The following is a 23,259-nucleotide window of genomic DNA, read 5'->3' on the forward strand; positions in this document are numbered from 1 at the left end:
AACAGCAGCGCTTGGTGTTTGGGACCCACACAAGGACAGAGAGTACTCAACCATTCAGCCATCCATTTCCTCAGCCTAGACATGTCCCCAGTCCATCACAGGACCAAATGCAGAAAGCACTGCAGAAAGTATCCACGCTGCTGCAACCACTGTGATTCACTGTAGGAACAGCATTAGCCAGATGATGGTGCTTGGAGTTCTGGCCAGGAAGCCCATTCTTCTGAAGGACACAATATTAACCCTACATAAGTCCTGTATTCTTGGCTCTCTATTGAGATGTTTTGAAAAAGAGTTTGGGGCACAACTAATATATTTGGCCTTGATATGCAAACCTTTGCTGTTTTTCAGTTTTAACTGAATTACTCACACTTTTGTGTGTATACAAATGTATATACTGGATATATATTGTGTGTGTGCGTGCGTGAGTTCATGTGTGTGTGTGTGTGTGTGTGTGTGTGTGTGTGTGTGTGTGTGTGTGTGTGTGTGTGTGTGTGTGTGTGTGTGTTGAATAGCACCATTAGAAGTCTATCATTAAAACATGAATACTAAGACCCAATACCACCGAGACCATTAGCAGACACTGATATTCAGGAGCAAATGATGTAGAAAACATACTGTCGCAGCACTACTTATGGACACAATTGTATTTACAGACAGCTCTAATGGATACACTGCTCATGCTGTGTAGGCCTCCTGCATAAAGAGGTGTGCTGACCTTGATGTTCTCTCTCAGTCCCATTTATTTCAGCACAAAACCAGTAAACCTCCAGTTGTGTAGAATCTGTAGACTCTCTGCCAACATGTCTGAAAGCACACCCCCTCTAGCTGTTACTTTCTCACCCCCCCCCCCCCCCCCCCCCCCCCCCCCCCCCCACCCCACCCCACTAACAGTCCCTCTCATCTTCATTTAAGTTGTGTGTTACTGAGATCATTAATGCAGAGGCACAGACGGCTCTGAGGGCTGAGGGAAGCATGTCCAGATCCAGCAGGAGTTGTGTCACATTCATCATTTATGCCTCCTTGTCTTTGCCTTACCTCATTTGCTCCCTATCCTCTCACTATGCACCATCAGTAATTCTTGTGGGTTAAGCAATTAGTGACTTGCCAATTACACTATGTTATTTAGAGAGAGAATAAAAAACAAGGAAATCAAAAAGAAAGAAATGTAAAGACAATTTTCCATTCCCCTTCTTGTAATATAAGTGGATTTTGCATCTTGCACACCCCATGCAATCTGCTCCTCCTCTGTGCACGTTGCTCTTTTTTACAGCTTGAAATAAATTAGTACACAAAAAGGAAGTGGGGGGTCACACTTAATGTTGCCGTTTTCAGTCTTTGCTCAGATTAAAATAGCGTCTGCACAGGCTGGGGAGAGAACTGCTCTGCTTTTTTGGAAAAGTGCTCGGCCTCCTCATTACGACCTGCTCCAGCATTTGAAAAGCAGTTGCATGAAAGTAGAACATGCAGGACAATAACGTACTGTATGCGCAGAACTGTTGCATACATTACGAGCCAAAGCACAAAAAAAAAGGATTTCTCCAGCCACTATTTACTTTTTTATGTCTAGGACTGAACAAATTGAGCATCAGCACGAATTCAATACTATTTCTACAGAAATCCATCAGCAGCCTCTCTCTTTTTTCCATCTCTGGTCAACAGGGTATTCTTGTCAAATAGCATCTGCTATTTGACCACGTACAGAAGACACGAAAGCATTACCATAAATATAACCAATTTCTCTCCTATGATTTGGATCCAATTGGCAAAAGTTCAAACCTGAAGAGATGTAGTCTAAGAGAAAGTGTTTTATTTCTCTACTTTAATTTTCAAATTATAATTCTGATGCTAAATTAAGTGCTAGTGCTGCAACAAAACCCTGATCCTTTACCAGCATCCCATCTGGTTGACTGTTGATTGAGTAAAAACAAATGGATAAAAAAAAAACTGAGGAGTCGAAATTTATATAAATAGACAAACCATTAATTCCTGCCAGATTGTGTAATGCACACAGTTGCACCAAATGCATCAGTGCTTAGCCTTCAGTTTGATGCTTCAATTTAAAAAAGGGGCGATGGCTCACACCCAGGCCAGATGCATATGGAATGGATTGTTTATTTTCAGAAGATGTGTCAAGCGTACGTGGGACTGATAATCAGATGCGAAATATCAGTCATCGTTCTCAATGAAATGACAAAATGTTTTGACAACAAGCATTAGCATGGAAATTCTACTCCCTCAGTTACCAGGGAACTGCAGGAGCCGAGTTGTGGGTAGGATGTGAATCTCTCTTTTCTGCTGTCAAGTGGAGAACATGGGTCCCCAGCGTGTATCAAATAAAGTGGGTCTGTACTCAAGACAACCTAAAGTTCACCCCACTTGACTGCTCAGTGTCTCACAAAACGCTGCCAGAAATGTCATTTGTGGACTTGTGTCTTTCACCCTCTAGTCGACCATATATTTTATATAGAAGAAGCAAGTTGAACTTTTGAGTTCTGAAGCAAAAAATAACCACAAATACGTTGGGCTTTTGAATAAAACATGAAATATATGATAGGGACATTAACATAAAGGAGTAAAACGTCCAGCTAGTACATGTAATTATTATCCTGTTAATGGTGCTTGAGCTAATCCTAGCTGCAGTACACCAGCTAGCAATTAGCAAACAGAATTATTCCAATTTAAATGTTATCTAACTACTAAAAGTAGTCCAGTCAGCACCATTCCCCAGAGATGCTTCCTTTCAACTCTGTTTTTCTTTAAAGGACTCGCTCTTTGAGCACAATAGCTTTTCATTACTTCTCTACATATGGGCTTTATACGTTGGGGAGCTCGAGAGCTGGATTCTGGCACGCTTCTGTCCGGCTGATCACAGTCCAGCCAGACGGTTATTAATGAGGTAGAGACCAGGGAGCAACGAGGTGAACTGACAGCTCTGAATGTAATCTGTCTACTTGGTCTCAATGCTCTGCTTCAGCAGGTCCTGTTACAAATGGAACAAATGAAGACAAGGCTTCCCACGCTGGAGGTTTCGACAAACAGCGCCGCAAACATCACCTAATGATGCTGTCACAGTAGCATATATGTTCATCCACATCCACTCGGAGCAAGATGCTGTGTTTTTCCAAGATAAGGCAGAATGCAGACATAGGAATATGCTTCGAAGAAAACCCTGTTACGTGCTCTTACTGGCACGACTGTGCTGCGCATGGTGTATTATTGGAGAAATGTATGTGAATTATTAAACAACCATGTGTTCACGCTCACACACAAACGTGCCATGGCTTTAACCTTCCTATTTTGGACCGAAGGTATTAGCTCAAGGTTGAGTCATAAAGGCGAGTGGAGGCCCGGGTGACAAGTGTAATACCCTGATTGAGATAGTAATTATTGTTTTCACACTCCCTTGTCTCACGTTGTCGCCAATTCCAATTAGCATACATCTTGTACATCAAGCAAGGTAAGTCCATCTAAGGATGGGACCAGAAATTTAATCAGCACCCACACGCCCGCACACAAACACATGCATACAGATTAACCTTTTCAGCCCTAGTGATTTACTAAGAGTGTATTTCCCTAAAATGTGTAGTATAATAATCGGAACATTTCCTTTTAATATAAAAGACCTATTGTGTAATCTGAAAGACTTTAGCTACTGATTCTTCTTCTTCAAGTGCTTATACTCTACAGAAAGTGTTATTCACACTAACGATAATAATAAGTGGTACTAGTAACAGTAATTACTGTAGTGATAATAGGACTGTGGGTAGAGAAGGGCTCAAGTAACATGTGTGAGAAAGCAGAGGGAGCAGCCAGGCAGCATTAACCACACACTTTTTCCCCTTGAGTCATCTGAATATCATAATCCTGAAACTATGAGCAAAAATGTGAGGGAGTGAAGAATTAAACTCTGTGAAAACCCACTCGTCCCCGCTCATTGATTTGTAGATATTCTGACATTTCACTTGATGATGTCAACGTATGCTGTGTACTGATACTGGTGGTGTAACAGACTACAGTTGATGTGGGATTTGTTCAGATCGCCCCCTAATTTTAACCAGCATGATGTGACGTGCAGCAATAATGATGCTGTTGCTTGGTGGAATAATGATTTCGGGCATTTAACTGGGATCTGCTGAATGAATTTGATGTTGATTCTATACATCGTAAAAACGAGGGACGTTTATGCTACAGCAGAAATATGTATATATTCTTACCGGGCAGAAACCTGGAACAAACCACACACAGTGTAATGTGTTGCACTGCCAGAGTTCATCTGAAAAGCCACCCGCGAGCATACCTCCAATTTGACCCACTTCAAAAGCTTCATTTTTACACTGACTCTTGGATCGGGACAATTCTGGGTCTCTCTATCTCTTTTCCCACACACTCTTTCTTCTGTAAATGTTGAGGCAATTGAACATGTCATCATGTACAAACTGGGGCTGGAGTGGATTTTCCCTTTAAGTAACTCTACCAAGAGCAGACCTGGTTGGACTTGTGTAGTTTTTCCTTCAAGGCTGCAATAAAACTTTTTTTGGAAATGTGTAGCTTCATAAGACTAAGTAAACACTGCTCGGAGATGTTTTTGTATTTCAATCTATACAGCCTACTAATCTCTTTAGAATGACTTGTGCAAGGGATGAAGTTAAAACATGATAATGCAGGGATTATGCTCATCACACTTGCACTCCTTTGACCAAAACAAGCCCTATGTTGAAAGTATATTTTCTCCAGATTAGCCTTTAGCTAAGTCGTGTTGAAGCACACATCTTAAACACAACTAATAGGAAGGAACAGGTGCAGGAGAGGATAATAGCTGAAGCTTAAGAAGAGGGCTTTTTAGGGGCCTTTCATGTTTTTCAGTCAATGGACTGGCAGCTTGAAGCCAACAGTGCATAGTACGTGACTTAACTCCAGTGGGTTCTGCAGAGTGCGCCCTTGAGCAATGCATGCGTTGAATTACAGTACAAAATGGTGAGTAGCTGCAAAAATAAAAATTAAAAAACAGAAGAGAACATCTGCACTACACAAACACAGACTATACTGAAGTGGAGTTTTGGGAGTCTGGCTTGGAGGCAGGCGGTTTGCCCCAGTCTTCACCCCCGTTAGTCGCTCTAGCTCCCCCTACTTCACTTGTCACTGACTCTGATGAGATGCTTAGAAATGGCATAAAGCCTGGGGGTGAGGCACAATGCATCTATAAAGCCATCAGAGGTGTTGCTAAAGGAGCCAGCCAATGCAGGTAATCTACAAGTGGTGTCAGCATTCACCTTGTTTTAGTCTGTGCTGAACACATTCTGCTCTGCTAGTTCTTTTACCCCAGTTCCCAAAGCAGTGGCCAATACAGTGCCCTTGACTGTTCCCATATAGAAGCATGCCCCAAGAACTTCGGATCACTGCAGAGAGTAGTATATATATATACACACATACATACATACATACATACATGCATATACAAAATATAAATCATATTTTCTTTAGCTTTAGAATTGAAATGAATTATTAAGGTTCTGGTAATGTCTTAAAATATAAGGTTATATATTCCCTCGCAAAAGCAAAACATTAATTAAATAGTAGTATACGTTGTATTTATTCAGAGCTTTGTAAAATGTTATTTCTATAATTCGGCATTTCTGGAGAACTGGAGCGCAGAGCCGTGATGCAGCGCGGAGCATAGACGGTGAATAATGACACAACTCCAGTAAGCACGATTTTCTGGGGCAGGGGGACAATTTCTGAATCACAGCTGAAAGCTACATTCCAATAAAACTCATTTGGATGCTCACAATGAAAATCCTCTCAGCCACAGCATCGCTCATTAATTCAGAGTCACCGGATCAAATTCAGAAAGGTCAGCTAGTGCCAGGCACAGTTTGTCTGTAGTTAGCGAATTTGAGTTTCAAAACAACTGTAAACAGCATAATGTAGGTTATATTTAGAGAACACAAGTAATTAATGTAATGACATCTACCTGTAAAGTATATATCATATTGTTCTAATTATATAATTTACTCCTTAATGGACGTCGGTGACTCATTAGTCTGACATTTATCGGCATCTGTACAGTCTAATAAGGGAACTATAGATGTTCCTGGTCAGTGTCTTCCTACCATTAATGAGGTTTACAGGCATACAGGCGATGGGTGGAGGCAACAGTTGCTACAAGCATTCCCAAGGCAACTGACATCTCGCAATGTGAAGGCTTTTAATTATTCATAAACCATTTCCATTACAGGGGAAAGCTCACCATCGCACTTCTATAATACTTTATTCCATCCAACACCAAGCAACATAAAAAAGTCCTACTGACGGTTGCCGTGAGTAATGAAACTGTAATTGGAGTAAACACACCGTTAATTATTTGGTCTTTAGGAAATGTGTGATGTAATGAGCATCAGTGCTCTGTAAACCCCACCGAGCTGCTATCACTTGGTGTCACCATGTATCTGCTCACTGCTACTTTTGATGCTTAACTGTCCGTCCAACTGGAACGGGGTCCGCGTCAACTCATGCAACAAAACCTCTGCAGCGGCAGCGAGGGTGCTGCCCGATGACTGCTGCTACAGTGACTGAGACAATTAAGGTTATTTTTGGCAGCCTGACATTAAGTCATCACAGCTTATAAACAAAAGAACCGCAGCCTAAAAAACGACTAATGTGTATTAGCAGTGTACAATCCCCCATTATCGCCCACGCAGAGACAGCAGAGACGACTTTGTTCTGCCCACGCTTCGCTGGTGCACGTTCGCGGAGGACGGCGAGCGTAGATCCCAGAATGGGACTGTCACACAATGCAGGTGGAGTTTCTAGGCATGAGTGCATATTTTCCAACTCTACCTTCATTTAACTGACTGTAGCACTGGAGGTAAATGATGTGTGAATGCTTGGAAAGCTGAGTCCCGGGCTTTTTCTGTCTCCTCTTCCTTTGTTACGGGCGACATCCCAGAATCTACTGACCCAATTTTGACAGAAACTGGCTGAGTGATATGTCTTATTGTGTCAAAATTCCAACGATTTGCCTAAGGGGCCCTACGACAAATGAGAAATGAAATCGTATCTCCAGTCTTGCTTGATGTTACGTTGTGAGTTTTTTTAGAGATGTGATTCATCATGCGAAGTTTCCCAATAGTGTCACAGCCACTTGATTTTTCCAGATCTTAGTAGCCAACTGGATGTTGGCATTATGTCTGGGTGACAGCATTTTGTTTTGCCATCAAAGCAACTCGGCCGAGTCTGCTTTTCAGAGAAACATCGACCTAAAGGCTAAGTGCATTCACTATTTAACAGATAGAAGATGAGAATTAAGCTCCCATGATTAACACACCCTGACATGTTCCTGCTAACTTCAATAGATTTAAAAGAAAGGCATTTAATTAATACACTTTGTTAAAGCAGCGCAGACAGAGTGTTTCTGTACAATGACCTGACCCGACTTTAGAGGGTCTCCCCACGCACAATTATCTCTTCTGTATGTTTTGTTCATCCTTTGGTACTGACTCGCATGACTGTCTCAAGTCTCCTGCTGCCACTTTTCACCCCTCAGTGGTTTTAATTGTCCCGATGACCCCAATCAAAAGGCAATTACATAAGGGAAGAGCAGCACAGGCAATTATAGTCTTCACCATGAGACACAGGATAAGTGAACACAGCGAGCACCTTGCACTGTGGTAAAATTTACACGTGCAATCTGAGTTGTTGTGATGAAGGAGTGAGTGTGAAGTACCTGAAATGCTTATGCGTCTATATACAACGACTGAATATGCGAGTCCGAGGCACTTCAAAGGCCACCGAGCAAGAAGCTACACTCTGAAGTGGCACACGCACACACAGAGACACAAGACGTTGTGTTGAGGAATTCAGGACAAGCTCAGATCAGTTTGAAAATAGGTTAAGAGGGACTGTAAGCACATAGTGTTTTTAACTTTTTTATACTCTATTCGGTCACTTGGAGTTTTGTGTTTTTCGAAGTTTTGATTATCGACTGTTCAGATTGTCGGGATAATAAGAAATAAGCCATAGTCCATAAACCTATATCATGACAAAACGCATTGTCTGCTGTTGGTAAAATCCATCATGGTTTCAAGAATCAATGAGGCACGCCGAGGCTGCTGAAATGACAGTCATTTCCTGGACTGAGAGGACTAAGCCACATAAGTGTTTATCTTCTCTGCAGCTGGCAGGGATCATGGGAAGGGCAAACTATTATTTAGAGTATTTATGACAAGATGGACAAATCTCTGTCAGAAATAAATTAAAAAAAATGGTACAATACAGCGCTGGCTGCTCCCAAGACTGTGGACAGCTAATGCTAATGCACTTCACCACACCATGATGTGATGTCATGACCATGATGCATGGCAACGCTGCACAGCATTTTCCTACACTGCAAATCAGACACCAGGAACTGCAGCCAGGCTAAGTAAAGGCCACATTTGAAATGCAACCTGCCTTGTCACTGTCCCAGTAGATTTAAAATCAGCTCTCACACATTCAAAAGGAATAGCAATATACTGATGCTCTTTGTAGCTCAGAACCTAACGTGCTCTTCTCTGAGGGATGCGGTGAAGACTAGCTGTAGTGCAGTTACCACCATGTTGTTCTGGTACAGTATGATCGTGACACAGTTCTGAAACTGAGGCTAAAATCACGGGACAAATGTGCCAGGCGTGTGTCATCTGTGTATGCCAAGCGCTAAACACCCCCCTTAGACTGAACCACAGATTTACTGCAAATAGGCACCAAAATCATGCAGCCATGGTCTAATGTCTAAAAACCATTTAAAGCTACTCTAACAAGCAAAAATACAGTTATTCAAAATACACTGTTACCCTGATCTAGTCATTTGTTCCAAATACAATTACAAAATCTTGTGGACATGATCAATAAGCTTCAGATGAAAAGTTCCTTTTCTCACAGACAGAGAGATGCTGCTGCACCCAACACACTCTGTTTCTGTGCACGACAATAAAAGCAAGCACCAGATGAAAACACTTCTAACTGGGTTTGTTTTCCTCATGTGTGAGATTATTATTAAAATAAGATGCTTTGCTGGAACAGATCTGAAATTCAGCCAACTGGTCAAATGTCACAAAAACACGAGATGAAAAACGTCATTTCCTCTGCATGATGATCAGTAACTTACAGGCACAAAGCAGTTTCCAACAAAATGGAACTTTCTTATCAAACTGAAACAGGAAGATGCTTCTTTATCTCTACAGTAGCTTGCAAGAGCCCACCACACATCATGCATGGTCTTTTTTGTCCTTTGGCCAACTATACAATTAAGGGTAATTACCCACATGATAAAAATAAGATGTCTGTACGGCAGACAGAGCCAGTGATATTAAACAAACTGAAAGTGTAGCCTAAATAATTAATCACATTAGTGCTTAAAATGCTATCAGGTCTCCAGCCACACAGCAGAAAGTGGCACCAGAGAAAGGCCATATCGTTAGCAAAGCCATTTTCTCTCCAAGGAGCTCGACAGAAGCAGAGCGTGGTCATGAGAGGTTAACTACTGCCCTGTCTTTTATGGCAGTAGCAGTACTGCTCAAAATGAGGTCATAAAACCTGCTTCCATATATACAGACGACTAAATGATCTAACAGGCGGCTCTTTATTCTGATGACTAATCAATCCTTTCACTCTCAAGCCCTCAACCAAGCTGCCATGGAGGATAATGCAAAGCTGCAGCCAACAGAAGCCGGAGTGTCACGAACGCTGAACTGCAAAAAACATTCGATAGCCAGTCTTAGGAGTGAACGGGAGATAAGTATGCGTCCATGAGAAGGAGCCTTTTCCCTCTTGAAAAACCCATCTCGGACACGGCAGACGTGGAATTTGGAGTGACAAGTGCACGACACTGCCTTTGGGTCTAAAATGACATGTTTACCTCCGGCAGCAGCCTGATTATCTGCACCTGAGCCTAATCAAGGATGCAACTTCAGTCCAGTTCATTGGATCCACATGAGCAGCCAGTGATTTGATATGCATGTGCAAACAGTACTAATAATAAGCAACAGCTTTAATCAACTATGACCAAATACAGAAAGTCGGTTTGACGGCAGCACCATAGTTGCTTAGCTACTTGCTTCTGAAAGTTATTTAAGGATTTAATTTTTAACCTAATTGAGTTTTTTTATAGTGTTTTCTATTTCCACGATATTTTCTGAAAACATATACTCTGTCTCTGCATGTTCACATACTTAAGCTAAATCAAAGACGTTCCCCTGGGAGGATGCACCACTCTCTCTTCCATTCTATTGTCATTTATGAGCGCTATCGCTTACGTGTATGAGTGGTGCATATTTCCCAAGGGTTCTTAAAACATTTTGTATTTACGAGTTTCAGGAGGATAAACAGAGCTCGGCTTCTGTTTATCCTCTCTATTTTACCAATGCAGGTATATTCACTTGTAAAATGTCTTACATAGATCCTAGGGATCTGTGTAATCTCCTGTCAAGGTCACAGGTCAGGTCAGTATTTAGTGAGGTTTACTGGTTATCTAGCTACAGATAGAAGGGAAGGTTTAGCCTCAGATTTAACAGCTTCCAAAAATTATAGTTAGGTTCTGCTAAATTACTTGCACAAATGCTATTTCCTATTTGAAATGAGATGTGAGATATGTGGTATGGCTATTGAGCTGTCCTGACTCAACAAAGTTAACATTATAGTTTGTGTGGAATCCTGACAGTCTTCTCCCATCTCATGGTGAATGTAGAGATTATATCTGCAAGAATGACAGAAATGATCTCTGGTTATGAGGCATCGGTCTGTCCCTGGTAGAGAGCTAGCACCCGCCTGCCTGCTGCCTGCAGAGATCAGGCAGATAGTCACAGTCAGGTCAGATGAATTAGTGAGACGATTTTTACTTTCTGTCCTGTCTGGGTTGAAAATGATAATTAAAGTGGATGACTGCGCTTAGTTGGAGCATCTGCCCCTGACAACTGGTGTGTAGCTGTATGAGACTGCGATACCTTTTCTGATATGCATAATGATGACACGCATGTAAGCGGAGCAGGTTTTTAGATTACTCTTGCTTGACTTGCTCTCGTAGGGAAGAACAAAACATATGTGCCAGAAATGGAGAACGTACCGAGGGCTGCTGGAGCTAATGGCTGACCCACTGTGATGTTCCTATGCTGTTAACAGAAACGTAACACGTTAAATTAATACTCCACAGGAAATGTCAGGCTTTCCACACTGCACAGGAATGCACAGCAATCTGCTCATGATCTCGGCAAAAGGTACTACATCTCCTTACAAGCAGGTATTTTTAGGGGATGATAAAATAAGTAATGCACTAATTGCATTCTTGTTATTATTTACCACAACTCATAGATAGGAGAACTACAGCAAGTCAGTGATTTTTGTTTCCAGCTATGATAGTTGCAGTGCTACATTTGCCCATGTTGGCTCAATGGTATAACACTGAATAATATGAATTACAGTACACTAAACCGCAAATGAGCCACATTTACACCGTAGCTACTGAATCTGTCAAGTAAACAATGTCATCTAGTTTTAGACAAATTCTTTATTTATACAGTTCAGTCGATTCAATCTGGCTTTAAAACAATTATACAACACAGCTCAGGTTGAAGACGGCTGGCAAAGTAAAAAAAAAAAAACACGTACAGCACCCAGAAATATTCCCCTGCACTATTCCTCCTGGTTGACTAAGCTCTGCTTTTTGGATGAAGACGTCTTCTTCGTTTTAATCCGAGGCTGCGTTTGGATCCAGTATGAATATACGGTATAGGGAGCATCACATAGATCACATTTACATAAAGAATATCTGAAGCACCTACTTTACATCTGTGCCCACTGTACACAATCTTGCAAAATTATATGCTTGGCTATTGTAGGCTGCTGCAAACACACACACACACACACACACACACACACACACACACACACACACACACACACACACACACACACACACACACACACACACACACACACACACACACCAATTTTGAGTACCTGGAGTTTAGCACTTCAATTTGCCCCTATTCATAAGAAACGACATTCACACACACATTCAACGTGTTACACAATTGAGCTTTAAAGGAGCACTGCTTAAAATTGAAATTTAATGAGTGTGTGATACAGAGATGTAGTGGTTAGCACCGTTGTCCGGCAGCTTGAATAGCCTGGGTTTAAAAGTGGTTCTGTGACGGGTTTGCATGTCCTCCCATGCGTCTGTGCAGGTTTTCTAGCACAGCTGACTACCGCAGTACAAAGACATGTGGTCAGTCTATGCTGTGAATGGGAATGGGAATTGTGGTCCAACTATTTGATCAGAATAAAGACAACTCAGGCAGCGCAGCAAGGCTGATCCCAGTTGGGAGAGTAAGTACTGTACTGTACACTAATGGTGGATCCAGGGCAGATACACAAAGCAGTGGAGACTAAATGTTTACAAAGCATAATGTGATGGAAGATTAGCTACTGTAGCTGAAAACCAAGCCTCAATAGTAATAGTGGAAATGGAATTGCTTTTCTGGTAACAGCAAAGCAGCAGCACTGTCCTCTCCTTACGTTTCACCATATCTCAAACTCTATCTGTCTCAGAGTCTTCTGTCACATTCCTCTATTTCGCTGCCCAGGACATGTTTACATCTGTGGTATTTGTGTATACTGGATTTTACAACAGAATTACTGAGACAAACATCTGTGCAAATGTTGCTTTTTCAAAGTCTTTAGGCGGTGCACTTCCTGGGAATTTATGAAGATGCTTTAACCCCAAATTAACTCTTTTTGTGAATAAACACAGACAATTAAAAATCTGAGTGGTGGGCTGGAAGGAGGAGAGCGGGAACCAGCTATCAGACGGTTATGCGGTGAAGTAAAGGTCACATTTAACATAGCAATAATGTGACCTGATTCTCAGTCATCAAATGAAGGGGTACAAGTTGCTATGGTAACTACAGTATGACCCATAAAATAAAAGATGGTAGCATAGGCACTTCTAAAAAGCCCACAATCACTCTCTTAATATTGCTGTTATACAGAAATGTGATAGTGTTTTGGACCCACTGACATGTAACAAGTCTATACGCCTCTATGTCACATACTGATTCTGTCCGGTGGCACATTTTTGGCAATGATACATCGTTTTAATGAATTCTGTCTCCAATTCTGGCTTCCTGGGTTATCAAGCACCATCATCTTATTTAAGAGAAGACAATCTTGCTGCTGCTGGTTGACATGTAAACAAATGTCTAAATCCACAATCAATAGATAATAATAATAATAATAATAATAATAATAATAATAATAATAATAATAATAATAATAATAATAATAATAATAATAATAAAGATTGAATTATACTGAAAATTCCAATATGACACAAATTTAAAATATGAAATTCAAATACTGATTTTCACTCATTTAAAATGCACCAAAACACTGGGAGGATACAAAATGTAACTCTTGGCTGTTTTAACAACAACAGCTCAGAGGAATTCAGCTAATGTGACCTTAACTCTCAGATTAAAACAGTGCAACATGTAGCCAAAGGATAATTTCTGTGTGTAATGAATAAATGTAAGGCGTTTTACCAGAGAACACGCACACGGCTCTCAACACTGTACGACTCCCCTCTTCATGATTTAAATATGATGTGTTCAGGCTACTGTTGTGCAGCGAAGCCTCACTAACTTAAAAACAACACCAGTAAAGACACACCAGAGACAAACGTTGACCTGATGGTTTAACATTCTACAGGAAATCCTACGTTTGCCCTGAAACACATCCTACTTGTCACTGAAATGTTTAATACTTTGTTTTTATTATTTTTAGTTATTTTTTTGCCTGGAATTATTAATATTTGAATATCATGCCACAATAAATTACAGGAAAGCAGTTATCATCAAAGTTTAGGCAGCTAAACATTTCAATCAGGGCATTTTCTCTAAAAATGTATCTAAACACGAGAAAGCAAACTAATTTCTCCGTATTCAAGCCAATCAACTAAATCACTGCTGATTTCAGTAAAACAATCAGTCACTGGTTAATTGTGCACATTTGTATCCTGAAACATCTAAGACCTCTTAACAAAATGCGTGTTTCTCTGCGTTTTATGCAAATGAGGATGCAATGAGCTGGATGTGATGTAGCTGGCAAGTCACAGTAGGATGTGAGGGTCATTACGTTTATACCCTCACATCTTTATGCGTGTGAGAATAAACACTGTAAGCAGTTTGAAAGATCAACAACCAGATTAGTCGTACTGCATGTGATTTACCGTGTACTGGTCGTGTTATCACACATACAAGAATGAGAAACGTTTTTTTCGCGTTGCACAGCAAAGTTTCAAGCAAAGTAATAGAAACACATGACCTCTCGACCAAATAAAGAAACCAGATAGAGTGGAAGCACATTTTCACCATAACACCTGTTCGGTTCAGCAACTCATTAATAAGAGGAGTCTTAAGGACTTGATTGAAGGATGATTTTTCAAGGCTCAGATGAGAATTGAGTAACTTTGAAATTATTGTCACAAACAAGCTAAATCCCAATGGTTCCTGTTCTGATGTACAGTAAGTCTCTACTTTAATATTTCTGTTATGCGCTTATCTACAAGCAATGTTGTTCTGCGACAGCTTGCTGTCAAATGTACAGTTAATGATTATTAACTAATTACATTTATCGAACTTCTGCTTGAACCACAAAAACAATAAAGTAGCATCTCGCACGTTGCTCACCGGCCGCTCGTCTTTTGATTTTATTAGGCTGATTATTCTGGGTAGCGTTAGCAGGCAGGCTGGACTGACTTGTGAATTAAAATGTCAGCCTACATTACCATGCATTACTGAAATTAAAACAGAGAATGCAAAGGAAAATGGAATATTATAACAAAATATCTTTGTTATCTTTATTTATCAAGGCCCTTGCTGCCATAATGACGCTACCCACCGCCAATATCAACAGACTGAAAACTAAACATCAGCATTCAACACTTACTGTAGTGGTAGCTTTTAATAAAAGCTTACTTTCACCTAGTTTTATTCAAATGCATCAGTGCTTCTGTTTTAACCCGGTGCCACATGAAGCTTCACATCATCCTAACATTAACGTCCTGCCTTTGTGATAGGAAGACCCCTGTAGTGATGCCTTCCTGTGAAAAGTCACGCAGCTTCCCGCTTTATATCGAGGTGGTTACACACTTTGTGCCTACATAATATGTCAGATGTGATATTTTTATCACAGTCGTGTGTATAAGATGTCAAATATGATCAGTCATTCATATGAATGCAGTTGTGTCACAGCATCCCAGACAGATATTGAAGAAATTACATCTACCTCACCGACAAATCCTACAGTACAGTAGTGTTTCTCACTAGCGAATGAACAGGGAGGCAGTGCAGTAGCACAGTAGCACAGCAGCCCTGTTAGTTGTATTCTGACAGATACCTCGATACACATTTCATCTCTCGGGAGAAAGGAGGCACGAGAGTGGAAAGCAGGAACTGATCATGAGCCTGCAGGAAGCACGGCTTAGTGCTGTAAGAAAGGTGACCCTAAAACACTCTGGATGTACAACACTGCTGCCTTCTTTACAAAAATGCCCACTGGCTTGCAAGAGACATCACTGTGCAGCCTCACCGTGAGATAGAGGGCACTAAGAAGGCCTTGACTAAAAATGTCTGAATAGCATTTTGACCTCAGGGGTTACTTTTATGGGTGCATTTTTGTTTTCATTCAAAAGGAACTGACATACACTCCACATGGCATGTACAGTGTCACAAATACAGAAAAGCACAAAGATGCGAGTAAAAACGTACATAACATATAAATGAAGCAACATTGTGATAAGGTTGAGCATTTTAATGAGTAATCATTAAACATAATCTACAGCGATGTTACATGCTTTTGTTTTACAACCGGATTTAACAGGAAAATGAGAAGCTGTTTTACAATAATGAGCTAGAATAGCATGTTGTTTTCACTCTTAAAAGTTTGACACTGATATAAATGTACAACTGAAACAGAGAGAAAGGTTTGGGTCCCCTGAATATTAAACAGGCTAAAAAATTGCTTCTAGATAATTCTTTGAGGGGATCAATGCCCTGTCTCGGGTAATGATAATGTGAGGAGGAGAATTGTAAATAAATAAATGTACACAAGGCTACAATAAAAGACTGAGACGATGTGTTGTGTCTGAATAAATCTACGAGACACAGATTATTGCTACTGCTGGTTCAGGTAAAGTTTAAGCACAAACCCTCCCCGTACCCTTTTCATCCCATTTACTGGCTGTCACGCACGCTATTATTTATTAACGCAAAATAATCAAATCACAAGACGAGCAGGTTTTTTGACTTTCTTGAACCTGAAGGTCAAAGGTAGCACAGTAATTTCAGCTAATCTTTCATTTTGTGCTATCAGCGTGATGCAGATATGGCCTTAGCTCCTCTGTTTGGCTGCGTTTGACTCCTCTGAAACCACACAGAGCGTTTTTCACACCTTCATCTCACTAATCTGTCTAGTGCATGAGATTGTTAGACATTTGGAAGATAAAAAATCAAACAGTGTTGTGCTTCATCGAGGCCCTGGTAGATAAGGCCCTTTACTGTCACATAAAATCAGGAGCTGCCTACTGAAAAACACTCCATCCTCACGCTATTCCCCACCATCACCATCATCGCTACTCTCTCCATACCATCTCCACAAATACTTGGTGTTCACTTCACTGACAAACTATTTCCTAAGACAAATCAAAGCTCTGAGCACCTATCTCCCTACAGGAGTAATGTGATTCAAATAAAAGCGCTTTGTGTAACGTGTGGCGCTGCAAAGGACGCTTTACAGGAAGCGGCTTCACTGCGCTGCCCGAGTGGCTGGCAAATCTGAATGTTGGAAAATAAGGAGCCACGATTTTAATGATGTGTATCTTAAATGCCCTTTCTCAGTCAGGCTGCACGTGGCGTTTTCAAACAATGTACTGATTCCCAGCCACTGTTTAAATTAAGCCGCTTCCCTGGCTCTGCGGTACACGCAATTAAAAACCTTTAACATTTTCACAACCATCTATTTACGCTGTAGACCGGTGGAAGCCCGCGGGGTGTCTACTGATGACTTGCTCAAAGTTAACACAATGAGGACAAACAGATAAATGGACTACATAATTAAGCAACCTGAGGCAGTTGGACGTATTAGCCAACCAAAGCAAGTTATTTTAGCCATTTAGATCAGCTCCTAACTACCAGAGGAAGCCCAAGCTGTAAAAATGAAGAGAGAAGGGCCACACACTAATGCTGTCGTGTCACTAATGTTAATTAAATGCCTGCTGTGTATGTACACATTTGTCATGGCGCGAGGATTTGTTGTGCAACCAGATACTGTAGCTGCACCTAAAGAGCACTAAGAGAAATGATGCAACCGTTTTCCACAACAGGGAGGCAAACACTGTAATCAAATTAACAGCACTTACCACACGTGCTTCAATATGACAACGCCGGCGTCCCTCAGGAGTGTCGGTTTGACTCACTGGACATCAAACCCAAGTCATTCATAACAGTGACAAGTGAGGGAAGGAGCCGAAAGACGCTCTTCCTCAGATGCTTCTAAGCAATTACATAAATTAAGTTGTCAGATGGGTCCTGAGGGAAGTTTCTCTTCCAGGCTCCACAAGACCAGCGGGCTTCCCTTACAAACCAAGTGCTCGATAGGAAGGCGGCCAAGGAAGGCTTCGCGTCTGTCACAATTACCAGCGTTTCTTTCATCTACGAAATTCGTGTCATCTCAGATCTTACAAGAAAAACATGCCCAAGACCTACATAGTTAGTGCCTGAGAACAATGTTGCACCCTTGTATTCTCTGGACTCTGTGTTGTTTACAGGCTCCGTGATGTTCGACAATTTCCCAACGCTTGCCAGTTTCCCTTTTGTCGCGGTATAAAAGCTACCTGGAGCTCCATATGGCGCAGCCTGCACCGTGATATGCACCGATCACAGTCTTAGAATATCTTTGCTCGCGTTGAGAACGAAGTGTGATCTGCAGGACATTTTTGTCCATTGCCACTTTATGTTATTCAGCCTCAGTTTTGTCAGTGAAAATAAGACTCCCTTGGGTGCATTTGTCTTGGTGAGGCAGCCTCTATCCCCATCGCGTCTTGTCAAAGCTGGTGTGCGTTTTTCCTCACATCCCAAGGGCTTCACCAGGGTTGTCATTTTCAATTAGCTATACCCTAAACGTGTGTCTGTTGGCTCATGTCAATAATTATTTCATAGAAAAGGAGGGGACAGCTGTAACTTCAGGACATATTCCATTTCCATCAAGGTTAGCCTATTTACTCATTTGCATTTCGTGTCACACCTGCCCTCAGGTGGATTTACAGACATTTAAAGCATGTATTGCAAGCAAATTTACATCTGAGAAAGATCGGGGTAACCTCCAATTTGTGCCAGGAGAAACAGGCACAGCTGTTCTCCCTCTCCGTCGATTCCCCTGGTGTAAAGGTGAAGCTCCTTTTGATTGGAGCTACAGTATATGCATGACATCTTTAACTATACATCTCCCGGTAAGATGAATCATTTTAGATCATCTCAGGAAATTAAACTAAGTGGTGGAGTGGGCTGATATAACAATCGTTCAGGCACATTAGGTCAGATGAAATATATATTTAGATTAATATTATGGCAAATGATCGCCCCTTTCAGACATTAAACATGTCTTTGAGTTAGGCTGCCATCATTAAGTCCTAATGGACATTTTATAACAGGAAACCACAGCTGCATTAGCTTAGGATTTTATGGAGACATTACATTATGATCTTTGATTTTGCATTTTTACATGGAAAAACATGGTTGACCATGTGCGTCTTGGAGTCAAACACCCTCTGACCCAAACCAAGTTCAACACTGCCTGCATTTCCTGGGAAATTACTTTACAAACTAACTGAGAGCAGGTACTGGAGGTAAAAAGAAAGCAACATGATTTTTGCTGAATCAGCTGAAATTCATTCAAACATCGAAACAAAATTAAATATTGATTGCAGAAATATGCTGCACGGTACAGTGAGGTAACAGTTGGAGTCAATGTGATCAACTCAAAAGCCGTCGAAGAATGCGATTAAAATTGGGCTTGAAGCAAAAATACTACATATCCTTCTATTCCTTAAAAACACACACTCACACACCATACAGCAGAGGTGATAGAAATATCATGAGGCAATACCCAGGTACTCTAACCTGCTTTAAAATATGGTTCCTAAAGAAGAGCAAGTACTCCACCGAGACGAGAGCATTTCAAAAGATGAATGTGCAAGTGTCAACTAAAATTGTGCTAACTTTTCCAGTCACCGACCACGTCTGCCGTACCGCTCGTCACTGAGCTTGCAGGTCAGGACCTGCTGCATGCATGAAGCAAGACAATGGACGAATTGCATTGCAGTAATGTAGTCAAATACCACGTGGCTGCATCATTATTGTCCCCATCATCAGCAGGATCACAATGTTTGAACATAATTTGTGACCACAAACTACTTCCTGTATTTATAGAACGAGAAACTGGTCCAAAGGTTCATACATATTCCGGGGTCTATTGTCGTGACATACTTAGTGGCTTTAAATTAGTAACTTGCCTTAAAAATAGTATGCAACTGTTTCCAGCATCCCTTGCTGCATTAAAAATGAAGAAAAGCCACAGCACCAGAGGGATTCACTGACAGCAGACAGGCGTTTAAAGCTGGTATTTTCCTCTGGTACACTTTCTATCTGCCACCACCTCTACTCGCTGTCTTCAAAAAATGAAGCCACACAAAACTCAAGAGAGAAAGAATGGATATAATAATCCTAATTGAGTAATGACTTAATAATAGCCTGTGCTTTCTGCACATCCTCCAAACACGATCCAATCAATATGATCAAACAGTCAGAGTCCCCGAGCCACAATGCACAGCCTGTCCCCAGAAGAGTCAAATGAGAGCATTATACCGAGAATCCAAGGGCAGCAAAGCCACAAAATTAGAGTGTGGGAAATTTGAATATCTCTGATTAGATCATTCCTCTGGGTCTACTTGTGTGGTAAGTGGTGTGTTGAATGCCTCCTGCTCACATAACCTAAAGATGCACTCCTGAAAACAAAAAGGGACCTGCCCTCAGAGGAGAGCTGCATCTTTCACTAAATATTTCCATGGCTCCATTTGAGCTCCTATCAAAAGCAGCTCGACCGAAACCCACTTAAACACATTGTGTTTCAAAGTGTCTCACTGTGGACGAATCAGTGCATTCATTGAAGTAGAAACATGGAAATGTTTATTTCACCTTCACTAAGACATTTCTGAACAGACTGCCGTGTTTTATTTTGACACTTTGAAGTGTGTTTGGGCATTTTGACGCGATCAACAGCTCCATCACCCGCATGCTTCATCCTGACTCCTTGTTCAGGTGAAATAAGGGGAAGCTGCAGGCTGTCAATCAAAGCTGGCACAACTTAGTTTCACCACAAACTAAATGACATCATCTGGAAGTGCTCCGCTGCTTTTAGGTGATTCTCATGAACACTGTTCCCGTATCTCCGGCTGAACTTAGCGACACGCGTTCTGCCATAGAGCCGCAGCAGCCGCACGAGCTGAGCGGAAAAACGCACAAAAACGCACGAGTAGTCGAGTTTACTCACGGAAATCCAACGAGGCGCTCTGTCGTCTCACTTTTCCCGTCCTCTCCCGGATGATGCCCGTTGCGGTGACCGCCGCCGAGTCGCTCCCTCCCGACCCAAACCACGGAATGGCAGCGGTGTTAAGAAAATCCAGTGAAGTCCGGATCCCCGTCTCTGCCGCTTTATCTGGTGAGCCAGCGTAAACAGTACATCCTCAAGTAGAAAAAATAGAATCAGTAGATGTGCTTCTCTTTCGGTGTCCAGCTCCTTTACCCTCGAGCGCCGAACATCGCCTTCCACTTCAGGGAGCTTTGTGCGGGTGCCGCGCTTCGTGGCGGTCGGAGCTCTGGTTCGGTCGCCTCTCACTCAGCCTCCACCGCTGCAGCCAGCTCTGCAGCTCAGCATCCCGGCTCTGTGGTGCCGAGGAAAAAAAAGGTGGCTCTCACTTAGTTAAGGAGTGGCATCCTATCACTTTCTGACACCGGGGCTATCGCTGGTGCGCGTGGAGTGGCTGTCTGCGTGGAAAACGGCAATTACCATTATTTTAATGCGTAAAACAAAGTTACCTCTACGTTGAGAAAGCGATATGAACGTTTGGGAACTGGAGCTAATTTATACACGTCATCAAGGTGGAAGAAAAGGCACGAAATAAAATTGTAGACATTAAAATAAAAAATTCATTTCATTTATTCAAGTTCTTATCAAACAGTCACACAAACAAGAAAAAATGTTAATATAAATAATGGAATTGCCAATAAATTACACCACTGTATGTAATGACGTACATTTTTCTGAAAGATTAATACAGTATCACGCTATACAATCTTAAAGCACATGAATGTATTTGACGTCAATGATTTGTTTAGCTAGCTGTTAGCATTTAGTGGGTTTAGCTAGGATCCACATTCCACAAAAATGAATAGTTCGCTCCGCATTGTGTTGAATAGCATGATAATTAAATTATCCAAAGTATTACCTGAATTTGCTACTTTACCGTAGATTCGGGTTTGATTGTTTTTTAATCATGTTAACTGTGCCGTTAACTAGCAAAATCTCTACCTTGTCGTAGAAGCAAGGGATTCTGGGTAATTCCCCACAGAGTTGAGGACCTTGCAGTGACTGATCGTTAACATTAACTTACTTGTGAAACACGTAGATGTTGAAATTGTTATATTGTATATGTCTGGTTTATTCACCTCTTGTCTCACTGTAAATGAAAAAGCCTGAGGATTCTCTGCATTCTCTGTCTCTTCACATTGTTCATATCTTTGTCCAGGTGTTTTTGCTGGTGTTGATATGACATAATGGTGATGAATGATCGGCCCCGTGTGACGTGTTGTTTGTGGCCCCTGCAGACTGTAGAATAGACCTCAGCCAAGCCCAACCCTAGGTCACCAGTAGGGCTTTAATGCCTTGCCCAGGGACCTTTTATCAGGACAAGTGTCTGCTGACGGTCACAATTGGATGCAGATCCATGCAGGGATGGCTAATCAATAGAGCACTCTAGCTTCTCTTTGAGCTTCAGAATCAAATTATGTGGGTCCTTTGATTAAGATGACATTTGTTTAAAGCTTTACATTTCTTCTGTTTTTTTTTTTCATTCGTTGCCACTGCACTGATTGCATTGTTTATTCTAAAGCAGTTCTCCCAGGGGGGTGCTCTCATTCAGTGTATCTGAACCATATTCATAGTGTGGAAACAGAAGAACAATAAGCAGTGTTACAGGAATAAAAATGGTACAGTAGATGTGAAGGGAAGAGAAAAAGAAATAAATATATGCTTTTGTTTATTATTTCTACCTTTTACATTGGTCGTTTGTAGCCTGTTGTATATTACACTATGATGTTAGTGCTTCCTCATCTTCATTTACTAGAAATTAAAAGCAGTGTGTGAGCAGTGTATGTCCTGCAGCTCTGCCCCCGATTCCTTAACCAACCCTTAATGCTCCTGGACTGGAGCATATAGATTAGTTCTTTCTCTTTCACATATCAGTTACATAGCTCATATTGCCACCCTCTGCTGTGAGTGTTTGACTGACATTATGGAGCCTATCTCTATCTCCCATCATTAATTAAACAGTACCCATGACTGAGTGCTCTTCCTGTTGCACAATTGATCCATTCCAATGCTCGTAGCTCTTATCAGCTCTTAGATGCCATCTTTTAAAAAGCAGTATTTATAAGGATCCTTTTTACAGCTGTGCTTGTTTGCACTGATATTGCTTGGAAGGCATTGCTTAGTACACAGTGAAATCTCTCCATATTTTTGTCGGTTGCCTTTACTTTATTAGTAGTTTTAGGCAGTGAAAGACTGTCCTAATGTAGTCTTTGCAAACTAGGGACCAGGAGAATCAATAGCTGGATTTCCTTCCAGCATTTGATTCATTCTGGTCATCCATCGACCAAAGCTGCAAATGCAATAAGGAAGCTGCAGTTAAACTAAAGATAAAGCAGAAACATGCCCCATAAAAGCCACACATAAAACAGAACGAGGAAGATGGAGGTCCAGTGAGCACTGCAGTGGTCCTGCCACACGTGCTGCGAGAACACATCAGCTTTGGGTTTGATGGAAAAGCAAACACTAAAATCCAAAGCATGAAATACTGAAAACTCTGCAGCAAATTATTATTATTATGAAGTTACATTC

General features: G+C 41.3%; 1 protein-coding gene across 5 annotated transcripts in view; it reads right to left on the bottom strand.

Moving 5' to 3' along the window:
* The window catches only part of cntn5 (contactin 5), a 74,742-nt gene extending 53,032 nt beyond the window's left edge, over window positions 1–21,710 (bottom strand). Inside the window, exons 1-2 of one of the 5 annotated variants that reach the window (XM_029170977.2) lie at window positions 21,590–21,710; window positions 20,635–21,025 (exon numbers count right to left, since the gene is read on the bottom strand). The gene's annotated coding sequence lies outside the window, so the exon portion shown is untranslated. Of the gene's footprint in view, window positions 1–20,634; window positions 21,201–21,589 lie in introns of those variants that run through there. The other 4 variants (XM_029170979.3, XM_029170976.3, XM_041073377.2 and 1 more) reach the window with 4 other exon arrangements.
* Window positions 21,711–23,259: the final 1,549 nt, after the last annotated feature.

The sequence above is a fragment of the Betta splendens genome, chromosome 13 (genome assembly GCF_900634795.4).
Source record: "Betta splendens chromosome 13, fBetSpl5.4, whole genome shotgun sequence".
NCBI lineage: Eukaryota > Metazoa > Chordata > Actinopteri > Anabantiformes > Osphronemidae > Betta > Betta splendens.